We start from the raw sequence: 18,116 nt of genomic DNA, 5'->3' as shown, positions 1-18,116 counted from the left end.
AAATTTCTAAAAAAAGAGATGACTTTAAATCAGCTATATCTCCCTCATTCGAATTTCAATTCGACCGATTTTTTTTTGAACTTGGGTACTTTTTCACAAATAACCAATATCTACAATTAGATTCTGCAAATTTTGAACCAGAATGTACAGATCTAATCTGCAAACTTGCCACCCCAAAAAATGTCTGTAACACAGCTGATTTTTAAATCAGCGATCTCTCCCTCATCTGTACTGCGATTTGGCCGTTTTTTTTTTTTTTTTTTTTTTTTTTTTTTTTTTTTTTTTCAGTTTGGGTATTTTTTGCAACCATCCCAGATATGCAATTATATTCTACAAATTTTGCACCAGAACATATAGATCTAATATGCAAACTCGCTGCCCAAAAAAATCCCGCAAAAAGTAAATAAATTCTCTGCATTGCCCAAGAAAGTGCTATGATACCACTTGTTATAGATATGACCTGAAAATATAGAAATAAACCAAGAAATAACAAGATATAAATAGATAGACATGCTTCTTTATTGATCAAACCCTTAAGGTAGGGCAACACCATACATTCACTCCTTAAGGAAGGAGTACACCCCACAAGCCATATGCTCGTCCATACAATATTCCTTGACATCTCTCAACGGGGAGTCTATAGTCCCTATATATGCCTCATACATACAATACCATGGTTCCCTCAATACCATCTATCTAATAAAATGGGCTTATTACATTATTGCTAACTACTTGTGGTCCCTTACATGATACCGGTTAACCACATTATTTATTACTATGGCCCATCCTATTATTACATTATTCCCTTGCGTACCTCCCTCTGTACCCCATACTATCCCCCCCTAGGTATACTACATGTTCAGATATGTAATTATGACTTGTATATTATAAGTTCACTAAGTGTTTGATGGAATGTGTGTCATAGTTAGGTTAGGTTCTTGTCTAGGCTTTGTGTTAATGGGTTTATCCTTATTTTATTCATCGTTCTTGAAAGTTCTATCAAATCTGGGGAGAGATCTGGATTCTAGCCCTAAAAAAGTGGCTTCGCTTGCACAAAATTGGGTAATTTAGATTGTATTCGCTAGGAGGCAGGGTCATGAGAGCGACTAGAGGATTAAAATCACTCACTTGCCTTGTTATGCAAGAAGATGACATTCTAGGTCAGTGAAAAAGCAAGTTAACTCAGGGTTTGGGCACCTGGAGTGGTTGTTTGGCTCCTAGGGGTCTTGTAGCTCTTGAGGAAGGTCAGTAAGGCTTTATTTTGTTGATTCCAATCCCTTAACTATACCTAGGAGGTTGAGTCATATGATACTAACTATGCATCACACATTTACACCAATGGCTCAGTGAACCTGCGTAAGTGTGGGATGAGTGTGTTAAAGAGTGGTATGAGAGCTACCAAGTTCAACACTTGGACTAGATGGAAAAGATGTGTTTGTCGTGCATGCCTTTTTGTGTCTCTGCGTCTATTATGAATGCATTGTGAAGGTCATTGTTGCAATTGTGTCGTCAGTTATAGGTTGATGATGTTGATGTTGATGTTGATATGATTGATATGATTATGTATATATACATGTATCATGCTAGTCTGGATTAATCTTATAGACGAGATAACCTTCCTTGAACTTCACTGAGGTATGTTGATTATGTTTATGTTTCGTTTATCTAACATGGTATGTTTGCAATGGAAGAGAATCGAAGATGAAAATAAAAATGGTGAATTATAGTTCATGAGACTCTCCCTATAGATCAGATGAGAAACATGGTGATGGGTACTCTCTTGACATAGCAGACACTTTCAGAATTTCAAATTCATAGATAAGAAGTTGTAAAGTAGATAATGACATAATACTTCAGTCACAAAAGAGACTTTCCAAGGAACAAGAGAAATATGTAGAGGTCAATGAAGTTATCCTTTATATTTTTGCAGACATGCTGAGATAGGGACCGCTTAGGATCAATCATGGACAGGAGGAAGGGAATAATGAAGCATATGGTAGCATGTTTCATGGTGGGCATAAGTTGGATAGAGATTGCATGGTCAGAGATGGAATATTATTGGATACACCTGATAGGAGAGGTAGTGGACATGGGATTTACTCTAGTTCTGGTTGAAACAACTATCATGGTCATCATCACTATCACCCATATAGGAGGAGTGATAAGGGATATTTTCTGAATGAGTTCAAGAAATCCAAGCCACCTACATTTTATGGAGAAATGAAGAATTCATAAGATGAGGAATCATGGTTTCTTGGGGTAAATAAGTTCTTTCGGTTGCATGATTACTCAGAGACTATGAAAGTCAGGATAGCTACCTCCAGTCTTAAAGTTAAGGTTGAAAATTGGTGGGAAGATGTAAAGAATGTCATAGGTATTTAGGAAGAGGATCTGAATTGGAGTGAGTTTGAGATACTTTTCAAGAAGAAGTATCTATGTAAGAGATACTATGATGACAAGGAAAAATATTTATATGATTTGAACATGGGAACTATGGCCGATGAAGAGTATACTAGTAGATTTTTGGATTTGTTGAGATATGTGCCTTAAATTAAGTAGGAGAAAGTGATGATTCAAATATTCATTAGTGGGATCCTGACATCATTCAAAGACATGATTGAGTTTTATGAGCCTAGATCGTTGGATGAAGCCATAAGAAAGTTGAAACATTTTTATTAGCAATCAAAGCGCAGATCTAAGATTAAGCAAGATTGTAAGGATAACAAAAAGAATAAAGGAAAGTGGGTTAAGAAAATAGGAAAAACATAGGGTAAAAATGACAAGGAAAATGTAGCATCACATAAGAAGTTCAATGCATCGAACATAGGATATGGATTTTAGCCTAAGGAGAAGAACAAAGGTGATGGAAAGAAGACTTTATAATGTTGGACTTGTGGTGGAGAGCATCGTAGGAGGGATTGTCCACAACATCAGGGTGGCATAGTGTGGATTTACTGTGCTTAGGAGGCATAAACAGTGGGGGATGTTGGTAGAGTATTCCTCGGATTTATGCAGTGTTGGATAATAGGCAAGTGGATCACCAATCATCTATTATCGAGGTAGATGGTAAGCTTTTTGATCAAGTTGTTTTTATTTTTATTGACCCTATATCTAATTATAGTTATGTTAATCTTGGCTTGCTAGATAAGTGTGGTTTGAATAAAGAAGTGCATGTAGAGTCTTGGTTAGTAAAGTTGGCTATAGTTACCAAGAAAAGAGTTCATCATTGGGTAATATCTTGTGCATTTGAGCTGAATGGTATGTCTACATCAATGGATCTAAATGTGCTTCCATTGGGATCATTTTGTATGTTTTGGGTATGGATTGGTTGTATCTTCATAGAACTAAGGAGGACTGTTATGAAAATGAAATTGAGTGCTTGGATGACAATGGAGAACATATAATACTGTAGGGTAAGAAGAATGCTACATTAGTTAGAATGGCTACAAATATGCAGGAAAAGTGTAGTCATAAGAAAGGGTGTGTATTATTTGCAGTCCATATTTCCAGTGATAATGGCAAGGATGATGAGGATGCCGATGTCTTGAAGAGGTATCTAGTTTTGCATCATTTCCAGGATGTGTCTCTAGCAGAGATTTCAGAGGTACCACCTCACAGGGAAGTAGAATTTTCTATTGAGTTGGTACAACAACATCAAAGGCACCTTACATGATGAGCACACCAGAGTTAGTGGAATTGAAGTTGTAATTGAAGAAAATTATTGACAACAGATACATTAGATCAAGTGTATCGCCTTGGGGTGCACCAATGTTGTTTGTGAAGAAGAAGGATGGTACTCTCAGGTTATGTGTTGATTACAGGCAGTTGAACAAGGTGACAATCAAGAAAAAATACCCTTTTTCGAGGATTGATGACTTGTTTGTCCAGTTGAAAGGAGCAGCAATGTTCTTGAAGATTGATTTTAGATTAGGATACCATCAAATATGCATGAAAGAAGAGGAAATCTACAATACTTCTTTTCGGACCAAGTATGGGAATTACGAGTTTGTTTTAGTTCCTTTTGGTTTGACTAACTCTCAAACTACTTTTATTTTCTTGATGAATAATTTGGTGCATCCTTATTTACACAAGTTTGTGATTGTGTTCATTGATGATAAATTGATATATTCTAATAATGAGGAATAGCATACTGAACACTTAGCAAAATTATTGATATTTATAAGAAATCATTAATTGTATGTCAACTTTAGTAAATGAAACTTCTTTTAGATAAAGGTACATTACTTGGGACATGTTGTTTCTAAGGAACGCATAACAGTGAACCCGGAAAAGATCAGAGCTATCATGAAATGGGAAGTTCCTAAGAATGTAGATGAGGCCATATCATTTATGGGGTTAGACGATTACTACAGGAGGTTCATGAGGAACTTCATGTAGATTTCCTATCCTATTACATCATTGTAGAGGAAGGGAAAGAAATTTGAATGGATAGGGGAATTTGCAGCTAGTTTTGAGCAGTTGAAGCATTTGCTTACAGATGCTCAATTTCTAAAGATTGCAAAGCTAGATAGAGAGTTTGTGGTATGTGCAGATGCTTGTAAGAGAGGCCTTGGTAGTGTCTTTTTGTCGGAGGGACATGTGGTCTGTTATGAGTCAGAGAAATTTAATGAGCACAAGCAGAACTATGTGACTCATGATCTTGAGTTGGAAACTATTATTCATGCCTTGAATATGTGGAAACATTATCTTCTTGGTAAGAGGTTTGTATTGATGAGTGATCACAGTGGGCTGAGATATTTGTTTGGCCAACCTAATATGAATGTCAGGAAAGCTAAATAGTTGGATACCCTTAGTGAGTTTGAATTTGAGATCAGATACATTAAGGGAAAGGAGAACAAGGTTTCAGATGTTCCTAGAATATGACTACGGGCAAATCACATAGAAAATATGAGTTCATATGGGGTAAATTTATAGGATTAGATCTTACAAGGAGGACAACATGATAACATGTATAGGGAGCTTAAGCACATGTTACAATAGAAAGGTATAGGTGATCAAGATCTCTACTATCATCTCATGGAAAATGGTTTGGTCATATTTAGGGATGGGATTTATGTGCCCAAAAGAAATGAGATCAAATATCTTGTTTTAATGGAATTTCATGTTAATGCATCTTCAACTCACCCGAGATATCAGAAGATGTTGACAACTATGAATAAGTTGTACTATTGGACGAATTTGAAGAAGGAAGTGGCTAAGTTTGTGGCTATATCACTAGTACAAAATGGCTAATTAGTTACTAAAATAATGACTAAAATTTGCATATAAATGACCATTTTTCAGTTAGTGACCAATAGTGGCTAATTTACAGTATCTTATAAAGCGACCAACTTTTAGTCTTTTTTATCTTAGTCATTAATTTTTTGTCTCAATTTTATCGTCTAGTAGTATATTTAGTCATTAATTTAGTCATTTATTGCCACAATTAATGACCAAATACAAAACAAAATATACTACTATATTATCGCCTAAGAAAGCCAAGTAATTACCAAAGAAATATCACCAAAATGTTAGTCATATTATAAGACACTGTAAATTAGCTACTAATAGTAATATATCTATATATATATATATATATATATATATATATATATATATATATATATATATATATATATATAGATATATATATATATATATATATATATGCAAATTTTAGTCATCATTTGAAACCAATTAATGACCAAAGAAATATGACTAAATTTCGATCGTGTTATAAGATACTATAAATTAACTAATATTAGTCGTATATATGAAAAAATTAGTCGTTATTTGTAATCACAAATTTATCGTTTACAATAGTCATTTATCTTTTTTTGGTAGTTTCATTTTTATTATATAAATGACTGATTTAGTACTTTATATTCATTTCATTTAGTTTCATTAATAATCATTACAAATGACTAATTTAGTCGTTGTATATTCATTTTATTTATGTTCATAATTAATCAATATAAACTATTAATTTAGTAGTTTTAGATTGTTTTTATGTGTTTATTATTTATCAACATAAATTAATTAGTATGGTTATGCAAATAAATTAAAAAATTCCATACAATATGCATGTTCATGTAATATGAAAACACAAAGTTACATATGTTAAATACAATACTAAAAGATATCAAGTACAATTATAAGTAATTTTAACAAAAAAATATATTATATGAAATGTCAAATATTACAATATTAGTTTACAACTTAATATTGGTTGGACTATAATTTACATCTGAAATATTGTTTCATCACTTCAAAACATTATTTTTGTGTTGCGAAGGCATTGCAAGTGAGTTCACTAACTGTAAAGACTCGGCCATCCATCTATATGTGGGTGTCTCATGAAAGATATTGGCTTTAAGAGTATCACTAGTTTGGTTCTCTATTGGCTCCAAAATTCCTTCCACTCCACCAAGAGCCTGAATAACATCTATTCAATAATTATTCAGATTTCACATCTTCCCATCATGTTGCTGATGAGTCCACCAAAATGGATTTTGTTTCAACACCTGATACTATTTGAAGTTTGTTTGTACCTTCCAACCTTTTTCATAAGCTAGTGTATGTCTATATTTTTGAAAGGGAGTATTAATGGGAGGAATGCCTTTGTCCCATGAATCCTGTACTATCCAATCAAAAGAAGTAAGTTTTGGAAAAAAAGTAGGTTCAATATTTATAAAGAGAATCCAGTAGAAAGAATACCTCAAATTCCTTAAGATTTTATCAAATTTTATGATCTTGTGATTCTTATTGAAAAGTGTAACTGGGTTCGGTCTTCATAATGACATGTGTTATTCCGATTTTGTGTAATTTATGTGAAGAAGAAAATAAAATTGTTATTGTAATGCTTGTCTCATGGGTTTCATGAGTAAGGAATTTTATTTTTAGCAATGGCTCCCATTGTGAGCCCTTAGGATTGATCATAAAGTCGAATTGAGTTAATGTAATGTATGGAGGACCCTTATTGGGCATGTTACATTTGCATATGAGTCAATGAAAGAGTCAAATATCCCTTCAAGACCAAGTAAATCATCTCCTTCAAGTCAACCTTAAATGAAATAATGAATTTTCTCCAAAATACATGTCATCTAACCCACATTTCAAGTCAGCTTATTATGGATGCTCCAACCACTCTAAATAGGGAAACTCGGGTTCATTTCATAGACAAAATTTTGGTCAAGAAAAAATTTGTAATAGGAAGTGCAGAATCACCCAGAAAGGAGTCTCATAGTCAGTGAGAAGAATGAAGGAAGAGTGAAGGTGATTTTTGGTTTGTTCAATGGTTTTTCTTCTGTCAGACGTGTCAAGAAGAGAGGGATCATCTATTGCAAGAAAGGTCGAGAATATTATAGTAATATAAGGTAGTCAAATTGGGAGAAGGACAAATCAAGGCAAGGTTCAATTTAAGAAAGAAGGAGTCTATATCCTAAGTGAAGGGAATAAAAGTTTAAAAGTTGATAGTTTACATGTGATATATGTTTGAATGAAGTCAAGAAGCTACAAGTTTGAACCAGAGAAAAAGGGAATCCAAGATATGAAGTATAGCTAAGTTACAGTGGAAGGAGAGCAGCTGGACCAAGTGTTGAATTGGGAAAGAAAAGAGAAGAAGTGAAAGGGAACTTGTTTCTTCATCTTGGAGTGGAAAATAGGTTAAGGGTCTTGGTCTTAGTATTCATCAATCGAATCCTCTACAAGAAGAAGAATTGATTCGGGTTTTCCTCTCAAGTGGGAGAGGTTTTGGCCCTGGCTCATCGCCTACATTCTATGCCTCTTGTCTCCTTTTGGTTTATGGATTTGTAGTTATTTGATGAAGAATAACACTATAATAACTTAAGTAAAAGAAGGTCTTAATCTAAGAATTAAAAAGCATTGAAGAGAAGTTATCTAACAAATATAAATCACCTAATTTCTATGCCCTAGATTTCCTAACATGGTATCAAAGCTAAGGTGACAATCTCCAGAAAGGGAATCTTATGAAGGGACACTTAAGAACTCAAGGATATAACCTCGAAATAAAAGTCAAAAATCTACGAAGAAGTGTCAAAACCCTAGATCGAAGAAGTAATCTTGGAACATCAACAAAATAAGGCCAATACCTTAGAACTACTCAAGTTGAATAAATCTACTAATCCAAGCAACATGAAATCTATTCATGCAAGAGAAGCACTTCAAGGACAAATATCACATCAGTATCTTGAAGAAAAACCCTAGTTCAATCAAAGAAGAATTATTGGGATCCACACTTATTATTTCAATGGAAAGTATCTTAAAAGACTACTGATCCAAAGGAAGTTAGATCCAAGGGAGTTGTCATTATCAAAAGGGAAATCTCCTTTCTATTGAAGCAAGGATTTCATCTAGAAGAAGATCATCCAATAAGCATTAAGACATCTTCATCAATCATCATCAACAAAGGGACCAAGTTGAAGATTCTATCTTCACTTGACAAGTAAGTGCCTTTTCTTCTATAATCTAACCTAGTAAAATGACTTCATTTTGCAAGGAAATATATAAGTTGGTTGGGTCATCAAACTTCCTTGCATGGAAAAGGAGGGAAGACATATTCCTCAAAGAAAATGAAGTTATTGATCATGTAAATGGAAAAGGCTCCAAACCATATGAAGATAAAGCATTATCTGAATACATGGAAAAGGATCTAAGGGATTAACAGGTTCTTATGGAGTCTATCAAAGATCTCCTCATTCCCTATATAGTAGAGATGAAGACCTCAAAATAGATATATGATGAGCTAGTAGAACTATTCTCTGAAAGTGCAATAAGAAAGGTAATATCACTTAGATCTAATCTACACAAATTGAAGGTATCAAATGATGAAGGGATATCTACATGTCTCTCAAAATTATATCAAATAAGAACTCAATTGGAAGATCTAGGAGAGATGATATCTAATAAAGAAATGGTCTCCGTTGTTTTAAATGCATTAATTGACGAGAAAGGTGACCTTGTATCTAATGCCCATAAGGAGAAGAAAGTTATACCGTTCAACAACGTGTGGTTCTTATGCAATATAGGAGAAGATAGGTTGAAGGAAAAAAGTGATGAAGGACCAAGTGAAAGGGGTCAAACATTTATTAAAAGGAAAGGGAAGTTCAGGAAGCGTGGTTCTCAAGAAAACATGGCTAAGGTTCAATTCTATAGATGTGAAGAATATGGGAACTACAGGAGAGATTGTCCTAAGATAAAAAAGGAAAATACCAAAAGAAGAAGAAAATAAGCTCATATCACCGAATAAGTGGAGGAAGATGAAAATAAGAAGTATAAGAAAGAGGAAGTAAGAGATATATACTATTACTGAGACAGTCTTCCTCACCTAAGTTCTTTTCAAGTTCACGTTTTTAAATTATTTTTTTGTAAGATATGGCTACCATAAAAATAATGGGATGCATCGTGGAATCATAGAAGCATTAAAATATAGAGTTTGTGACATCATAAAGAATCATGAAGATGGTTGAAATTGAAGTCCATGGAAATCAACTATGGAAGGATATAGCTCTTAGTAACCTCATTAAAATCATAAGTAGCACTTTTGGGAAAAATGGGAAAAGCCACCCACGACAAAGGCTCATCATACATCAGAAGGAATCATCTACCTGATGGGAATACTTAAGATCCTTAATATTAAACAAAGTCTTTCGGTAGAAATCACATGAGAGAATTTTTTGGCCGACGCGTTTCAAACCAACAAGTGTGGTTCATCATTTGGTCTTGATGATGAACCACACTTGTTGCTAATGCTATACATTTGAGTTGCCAATCCAACTCTTCTTATAAGAATTGTTTAGATTGAGAATGTCCAAGTACCATTATGAATACCTCCCTAGTTAAGATAGAGTGTTGAAAAGTGTAAGTAGGTTCAATCCTCATAATGACATGTGTAATTTTCCTTTTATGTAATTTATGTAAAGAAGAAAATAAAATTATTATTGTAATTCTTGTCTCATGGATTTCATGAGAAAGAAATTTTATTTTTAGTAATGGCTCCCATTTTGAGCCCTTAGGATTGATCATAAAGTCAAAATTAGTCAATGTAATGTATGAAGGAACCTTCTTGGGCATGCTACATTTGTATATGAGTTAATTAAAGAGTCAAATAGCCCTTCAAGATGAAGCTCAATTATCTCCTTCAAGTCAGCCTTAAATGAAATAATGAATTTTCTCCAAAACACATGTTGGCTCACCCACAGTTCAAGTCAAACTATTATGAATGCTCCAACCACTATAATTAGGGTAGCTCTGCTTCATTTGAAAGACAGATTTTTAGTCAAGAAGAAGTCAGCAATGGGAAGTGCAAGAATCATCCAGAAAGGAGTCTCATAACTAGTGAGAAGAAGGAAGGAAAATAAAATGTGTTTTTGGGTCCTTTTCATGGTTGTTCTTCTATGAAACATGTGAAGAAGAGAGGGATAATATGCTGTAAAAAGGATGAGAAGAGTACGATAATCTAAGATAATCAAATTTGGAGAAGGAAAAATCAAAGGAAGTTTGAATTAAGCGAGAAGGAATCTTTATCGTAAGTGAAGAAAATCAAGGTTTCAGAGTTGATAACTTAAAAGTGCTAAGGTTTTTGAAGGAAGTCAAGAAGCTACAGGTCTAAAGCAGAGAAAAAGTGAATCCAAGATCTGAAGTATAGTTGAGGTACAAAGGAAGGAAAGTAGTTAGACCAAGTGTTAACTTGGGAAAGAAAAGAGAAGTAGTGAAAGGGAACTTGGGTCTTAGTCTTGGAGTGTGAAATAGGTCAAGGGTCTTGGTCTTGGTATTCGTCAATTGAAGTCTCTACAAGAAGAATAATTCATTTGGGTTTTCCTCTCAAGTGTGAGAGGTTTTGGCATTAACTAATCACCTACATTTTGTGTCTCTTTTCTCCTTTTGGTTTATGCATTGGTAGTTGTTTGATGAATAATAACACTATAATAACTTAAGTAAAAGAAAATCCTAATCTAAGAATTAAAAAGCATTCACAAGCAATTATCTAACAAAGAGAAATGACCTAATTTCTATGTCCTAGATTTGTTAACACTTCCTGCCTCTCTAAAGCATATTCAACCCAAACATGTTAAGAGTCTATGAATTCACTCTCCCAAGGCCATAGACCATATTTCTATATTAGCACAAAAAATTTACCTTGCACTTTTAAACAAGTTCAACTAGAGACAAATTGCCTACACTAAACTTTATGTACTGATACAAATTTGGAATAAGTTGATCTTCCTCATGGCTCATACCACTACTAAAGCATGTAAATCCAACATCTATCTACAGACTATAGCATAGGTCACTTTGTGGGATTAAAATATTTCCCATAGACAACATTCCAATCCCTCCAATTTCCATTGATCTATAGAAGATAACACGAGGAAACCTAATTTACAAAACATAAATTTTCAGAATAATATTCAAATCTAACCAGGAAATTTAAGTTTACTGAGTATTTCCTTTATGCATATTGTTTTCCTTTTACTATGAAAAGACACAAGATACCTTCTTGGAATCTTGGAGTTCAAACCAATCTTTATATGTTCTAGGATTTTATTTTCACATTTGACAAGGATATCAAGAAGATCCCGTGTATGCATTATTGCTTCATGGAAATAGCTTATGAGCCCTGCACCAATCAAAGAAGACAAAATGGTATGTAATAAAATTCTAAAATAAGAAAATGTATTCAAATTGACAATTTAAAATAGCTTGGAGCATTAGGCAAGTAGAGGCATGAAAAAGTAGTACAGTTCAGTGTGTAATAACTAGAAGCACTTACCTATTAGTGCAATATTCCATTTATTTACAATTTTGGTAAAGGTTGCTAACCTTGATGACATGAGAATATGCCTTAAACAATTCTCAAACACCTTCATGTGTTCATCATAAACTCACAAGAATGCAACAATAGTGCACTCTTCAGTCTGCTCATTTTTAAAATTCCAAACTCCATCCTTGGAGTTTAAACCAATATTTATATGTTCTTGGATTTTATTTTCACATTTGACAAGGAGATCAAGAAGCTCTTTTGTATGCACTATTTCTTCATGGAAATAGGTTATGAGCCCTGCACCAATCAAAGAATACAAAATCGTATGTAATAAATGTCTAAAATAATAAAATGTATTCAAATTGACAATCTAAAATATCTTGGAGCATCATGCAAGTAGAGGCATGAAAAACTAATACAGTTCAGTGTGCAATAACTAGAAGAACTTACCTATTAGTGAGGTATTCCATTTATTTATGATTTTGGTAAAGTTTTTTGACCTTGATGACATGAGGATATAGCTAAAACGATTCTCAAACACCTTCATGTGTTCATCATAAACTCACAAGAAAGCAACAATAGTGCACCCTTTAGTTTGCTCATTTTGAAAATTCCAGACTCCATCCTTCATATTTCTAAATACTTCTTGAGACATGCTTATCTTTGGTAATATTCAAACTTAAAATCCATACCTACACATAAAAAAACCACAGAAAAAATCACCTTTTAGCCTTTTGTATAAAACATATAACTTATCAATACATGGAAACAAATAAGCTAGCTGGGCAAAGATGATTTGCATGTAGAAAATAAACTTTGGGTTGTCTTTGCTATAAACATAGACAAAAATGTTATCCCATTCTAATGTTGTGATACTAAGAGGGAGTTTGTTCTTTATATCCCATAAAACACTCCTCCCAAGATTAACTGCAAAATACTCAAGAGACCAAACACAATTGTTTTTATATTTGAGTAATCTTAGGTGCCTTGAAATTTTACTAAAATAAAAAAAAAAAAAAAGACAAATCAAAGAAAAAACACCATTGTTTCATTAGCATTATGTGAGCATCTCTACGCCAATACTTTTTTATGTTGTAACCAACCATGTTTTCATTGTTCGGATCTAGATTTTCTGTAAGGTAGCGCTAGATAAGGTCCCTTGCCTCTTCATGAGTGAATCTAAAAAGAATGTGCACCTTTTCAATATAACAAGAATACAATATGATAGTATGCCTTGTCTCCACTTTAATATCCCTATAAGTAATAAGTTCATTTGGCATCTGTGGAGAACTAGCTATTTCACTTTCCCAATTCAAACCAAGGACCACAAGATCCAAGACCATACCATAATATTTCCATAATATTTCATAACAAAGGAGGCAAACTGAAGACCTCGACTCACCCCATATGAATTGGTATGGCTCATATATTTGTATGATTCATTAATGTTGTGTTTTATAGTGACATAATCAAAACTGTTGTGGTTGAGCACCAAATGTAGAAGCCTACAATAATTATTCATTCTGATTCTAAAAAAATAATTGAATCGAAAGAAATATTTTTAGTACTCACAAACTAACAACATAAAGCAACAAAATTACCTGTTTAATATTGTTAGATATATTTTTTCAAAGAACTTTTCAAATTTTCTTTGAAGCATCACAACACATTCACCTTCACTGGTATCCATATATCTTGCAAATTATTGATTCCTTGACACCACTTATATGCCAAAAGTGGAGGTGGCTCTAAATCTGCAAGTTTGATCAAGTTTGGAAAGAGATGGAAATTTTCACCTTCATACAAAATATATTGATCAAGATATGCATCTATAATTTTCTCAAGAGGTTCAATTTCATACAGAGGGATCAGATAGCTATACAAGTCTATAAACTCAATGCCCACTTGCAATGTGAAACACAACCAGCTATTATAAACCCAGGCAGAAAACATCTCAATGCCATTGATTTAGCATCTGGAAGTGATTAATTATACACCTTACTTATTTGAAGGCATGTTGCTTAAGCTAATAACATTTTATATGTGATAATACCTCATGTGGATTATCATATGCTTGCTAGATAAGACCCAACTCTTCCCTTTGTTATTGATTTAACCAGAAAACAACACTATAAGATTCTTTCAATCATTCAAGTGCTAGTATTAGGCATTTGGTATCATGTTTATATGAAAACGTTGGAAACTAAATGGGAGAATATTTTCTTGATTCCAGACAATGCACTGTAGTGGTATAGATGACCACAACTTCCTCAGGTGTTACATAGGGGCCATATTTCAAGTAATTATGTTTTCGTTCCTCTTAAGAAATTAACATAATTGATTAGTAATTTATAAGCCTCTTTGATCTTGAACATTACAAACTGTCCATTCAATATAGTGTAGGGGAAATAAAAGGATGTTTTCTCTACTTTTAACCAAAGACATGTGAACATTCCCAGATTTTTCTGACAAACTATCCTGTCCACAATTACACCACACCTTATATATTCCCAATTAATGAGCAACATTAGTCCACTAGTCTGTTTTTTATTTTACATAACAAAGAACCATATTCTAAATTGGCACTGGTAGGCCTGTTTTTTAAAAACTTAAGATATGACAGAGAACATAAATAAATAAAGAAATCAAATTTGTCATGCTTAATTGAAATCTCTATTACCACATGTACCTTCGAGGGGATTTTTTCCTTCTAACATCATCGGGCTTCACTCAAATGTCACAAAATGTTGTGAGATTTATTTTTATTAATGCTCTCTATCACAATATGATTGAGTATGTCAGAAATTAGATAAGGCAGTCACTAAGAGACTCAGAAATTACATAACACTAAAATAAAAGAAAGGGAGAAACAAGGATGTAGAAATTTCAAAGAAAACAACCAAATTCATCATTAGAAAATGAGCTAGGAAGAGGAGAAATAACATGCCCATTAAGGGTTGAACATATATAGAATATATTAACTCAAGCCTATTTATTATCAACATCTAAGTGATTTCAATCTAATTGATACATTTCAAACAACAAAAACATCTCTTTCCTACCAACTATCATAGAAGGAAAAAATGAAAATCACCTGGCATTGCATTAAGAACATCATGCATGACAACTGATCTAAGCTCTATATCAAAATGAATTTCAACCCTTGGTTTTTTCATAGTGTTTGCCACTCACTTTTAATGAGCACCTTCAAACTATTGTGCCAGCAAGTTTCCAAGCCACCTTTCTAGTAATGGTACTAGAGCATGTAGGAAAAATAACCATACTCTCCACATTGGAGCCCAAAATCCACATTCAGGTCCTCTCCCAATAGGCCCAGTTTTAAAGAAATAGTAAATCAAATTCTTCAGATCTTTACACATTCTTATTTCTTTCATAAGCCAATACTTGTAACCATAAATACCATTCAGCTACCCTACATGTGAAATGTATATTGTAATCTCTTTTCCAATTAGAAATCATCTACATTTCCTAGTGGAAATTGGATTTTTGCATCAACAACTAGTTTTGTTAGTTGCAAAATTTCATGACAAAAATGGAAAGCATTTCCAAAACATGACTTCTTACGCTCCTTCATTGTGAGTGTCTTCACATGATTCTGATTAAAATTGTAATCAAGATGAAAATAATTCAATTTCTTTCAGTGAACAAGAAGATTCAACACATATAATAATGTTTTCTACAACTTGAAGCCCAACCTCTGCCCAATCTAGCTCAGTTGTCTAGAAAAATTTGGTAGCTTGTTGGGAAAAAAACAAGTATTTATTCTTTTGATTTTTTAGAGGCTTATGATGAAGTTCATTGAATGCAACATTTTAGGAGTTTATGATAAATCACACAAACCTTCATTAGATATGTGGGAGGGCTGCATGACATGAAACATTTAGGGAATCAAATCCATGGAACATGCAAAACACAACCAAAGAACATGAATATGTGTCAAGCATTAGAAAAATGCATACTCATGTTCCTTATACCATTCAGAAACAAGAAGAATATCTTCTGCTCATCACATATTGAATGGGCATGGAGAAAACAATAATGAAATACCAACAGTTTATTGTATTTATGCAATATGGTGTATCGTGCAACACATGTTCCACACCTTCTAGAACAAAAAAATCATCATCATCCTCGTAAGTTTTCCTCTCATGACAATTAGTCTTATGGAAATAAATTGGATGAATCAGAGGATCAATATACGATGTTGGTAGATATGGATCTTCAATTTTTATGTACATCACCATGAGATAGTGATATACACAAAGCTTAAATTTCCTAGGTCGACTGTTGTAGAGATGAGGAAATGCAATTATACTTTGTCCAAAGTGGAGAGCGGATAATAAGCTTATTAATATCATTGAATTCATTCTAGTCTTCATCACCCTTCTCCATATCTTGGTTCAAAGGCTCAAAATTTGGTCCTCCTGTTGTTAAAATAGACATTTCAATAAACTTATGAACTTGATTGCAAAAATAATAGTTATGACAAGAGAAAACAAAATAGATGACCAAATATTGAAACAACAATTTTCTGGGCATAGACTTCATAATACCTAGGATGCACATGTTCAATGCTTTTGTTGTGTAAAATGACTCCATATCAAAGAGATAGAAATAGTTTTTATCACTCAAGTAAAAAAGTAGTTGTCATGTGAGACAATGCAAAGTTTCCATGATGGGAAGTGATAACTGCCACCTTCTATAACTAGGCCCATTTATGCTCATTGATGATGATATTTATGCTCATAAGCCTCTCATGCATGATGATGACACATACTAATGAGTTAGATTTGAAGGATAGATGCAAATTTTGAAAAAAACAAGGTTTGTTTTAGACTTGTTAATGAAAAAGGATTAGTTGAAAGAAAGGAAAGCTTAATAATTAGTCAACAATAGTTCAGACTAGGAGAAAAGACCCAAAAGTGTCCAATTCTCATTTCCAACAATTTTTTATGAAACTGAGCCAAAAAATAAAGCACTGTGAATAAGTGTAATATTACCCTTGTTGTAGATTATATATAAAATTAGATCATGATATTGCCATCCTAAACCATGCACAAAAATATGAAACGTCAACACTCTTTTGGAGGCCCAACACCCTTTGTGACAACATCATACAAGCATCATAACAATATTTGTTTCTGGTTATCTTTTCTCTTATATATCAGATATCACAACCACTTTTGTAGAGGACAAAAGCCTTCTAAAGACTTCTTTTCTAAATGACCTAATTGAAGATGAAGTGTACCTTAATCAATTGAGAGGTTGAAAAGGTCCTTTATGGGTTGAAGCAAGCAACACATGCATAGTACTCATGGGTTGATGAGTACTTACTGAGTTTGGGTTTCACCAAGACTGTTGTAGATCATAACCTTTATGATTTATATGATAAATCTATTTTGCTTGTCTTGGTCCTGTATGTAGATGATATGATCCTTACAGGAAATTTTGAGAAGCCCATGCATGATGCAAGAACAAGTTAGCTAGTGAATTTGATATGAAGAACATAGTCCTTATGCATTACTTTCTAGGTCTAGAGGTTTTTCAGGGAATAAGTGAGGTCTTCCTTGGACATGGGAAATACATAGAAAATATTTTGAAGAGATTTATGTTGTTCAATTACAAACCCTTGGCTACTGGTGTGGTTCCAAATCTGAAGTTCTATGTTAATTTAGCATCACATTTGGTATATTCTTTTTTGTATATGTAGTTGATTGGTTCCCTAATGTATCTTGTGAATACCAAGCCTAACATATGTTTTACAGTGAATACTTTGACCCTATTCATGGTTGAACTCAAGAAGACTAATTATAAACCTATTAGGCCTGTCTGTTATGCAATTAGCTCACAAAATAGAGGAAAGCGATAGATCAACGACTTAAAATGTAGCCCCTTCGAGGGGGAAATCTCCTTTACATTACAAAAATGAACAATTCTTCGATGGTACAAATGACAAGACCTACTTTCTATATATAGGAGTCTAAGTGGTCACAATATAATTACAGTCGAAATAACAATAATAATGTAAGGGCACAACAATAACAATAGTGGTTTTCTATGGGGCACAATAATAACAATACGGGGAAAACATGGGCACAACAATAACAATAACGGGTACAATGACAATAATACCAAGGGAATACACTAGTATTATAGAGACCTAACATGCCCCTCTCCTTCGAAAAAGTGTTGTCCTCAACACTTGAGTAGTTCTGGATGCTTATGTATAAAGTCTCATCCTCCCATGTAGAATCTTCTACGGGTAAGTTCTTCCACTTGATGAGATACTCTGAAATTGATTGATTTTGAACTT

General features: G+C 33.4%; 1 pseudogene; it reads right to left on the bottom strand.

Moving 5' to 3' along the window:
- Window positions 1-6,263: 6,263 nt before the first annotated feature.
- LOC149199952 (pre-mRNA-processing-splicing factor 8A-like) overlaps window positions 6,264-18,116 on the bottom strand; it is a 64,349-nt pseudogene continuing 52,496 nt past the window's right edge.

Source organism: Pinus tabuliformis, chromosome 2_1 (assembly GCF_031772625.1).
Source record: "Pinus tabuliformis cultivar Carrire ecotype Pingquan chromosome 2_1, CPIR1, whole genome shotgun sequence".
Taxonomy (NCBI): domain Eukaryota; kingdom Viridiplantae; phylum Streptophyta; class Pinopsida; order Pinales; family Pinaceae; genus Pinus; species Pinus tabuliformis.
The sequence above is the reverse complement of the archived record's forward strand: the minus strand, read 5'-3'. Positions and strand labels throughout refer to the sequence as shown.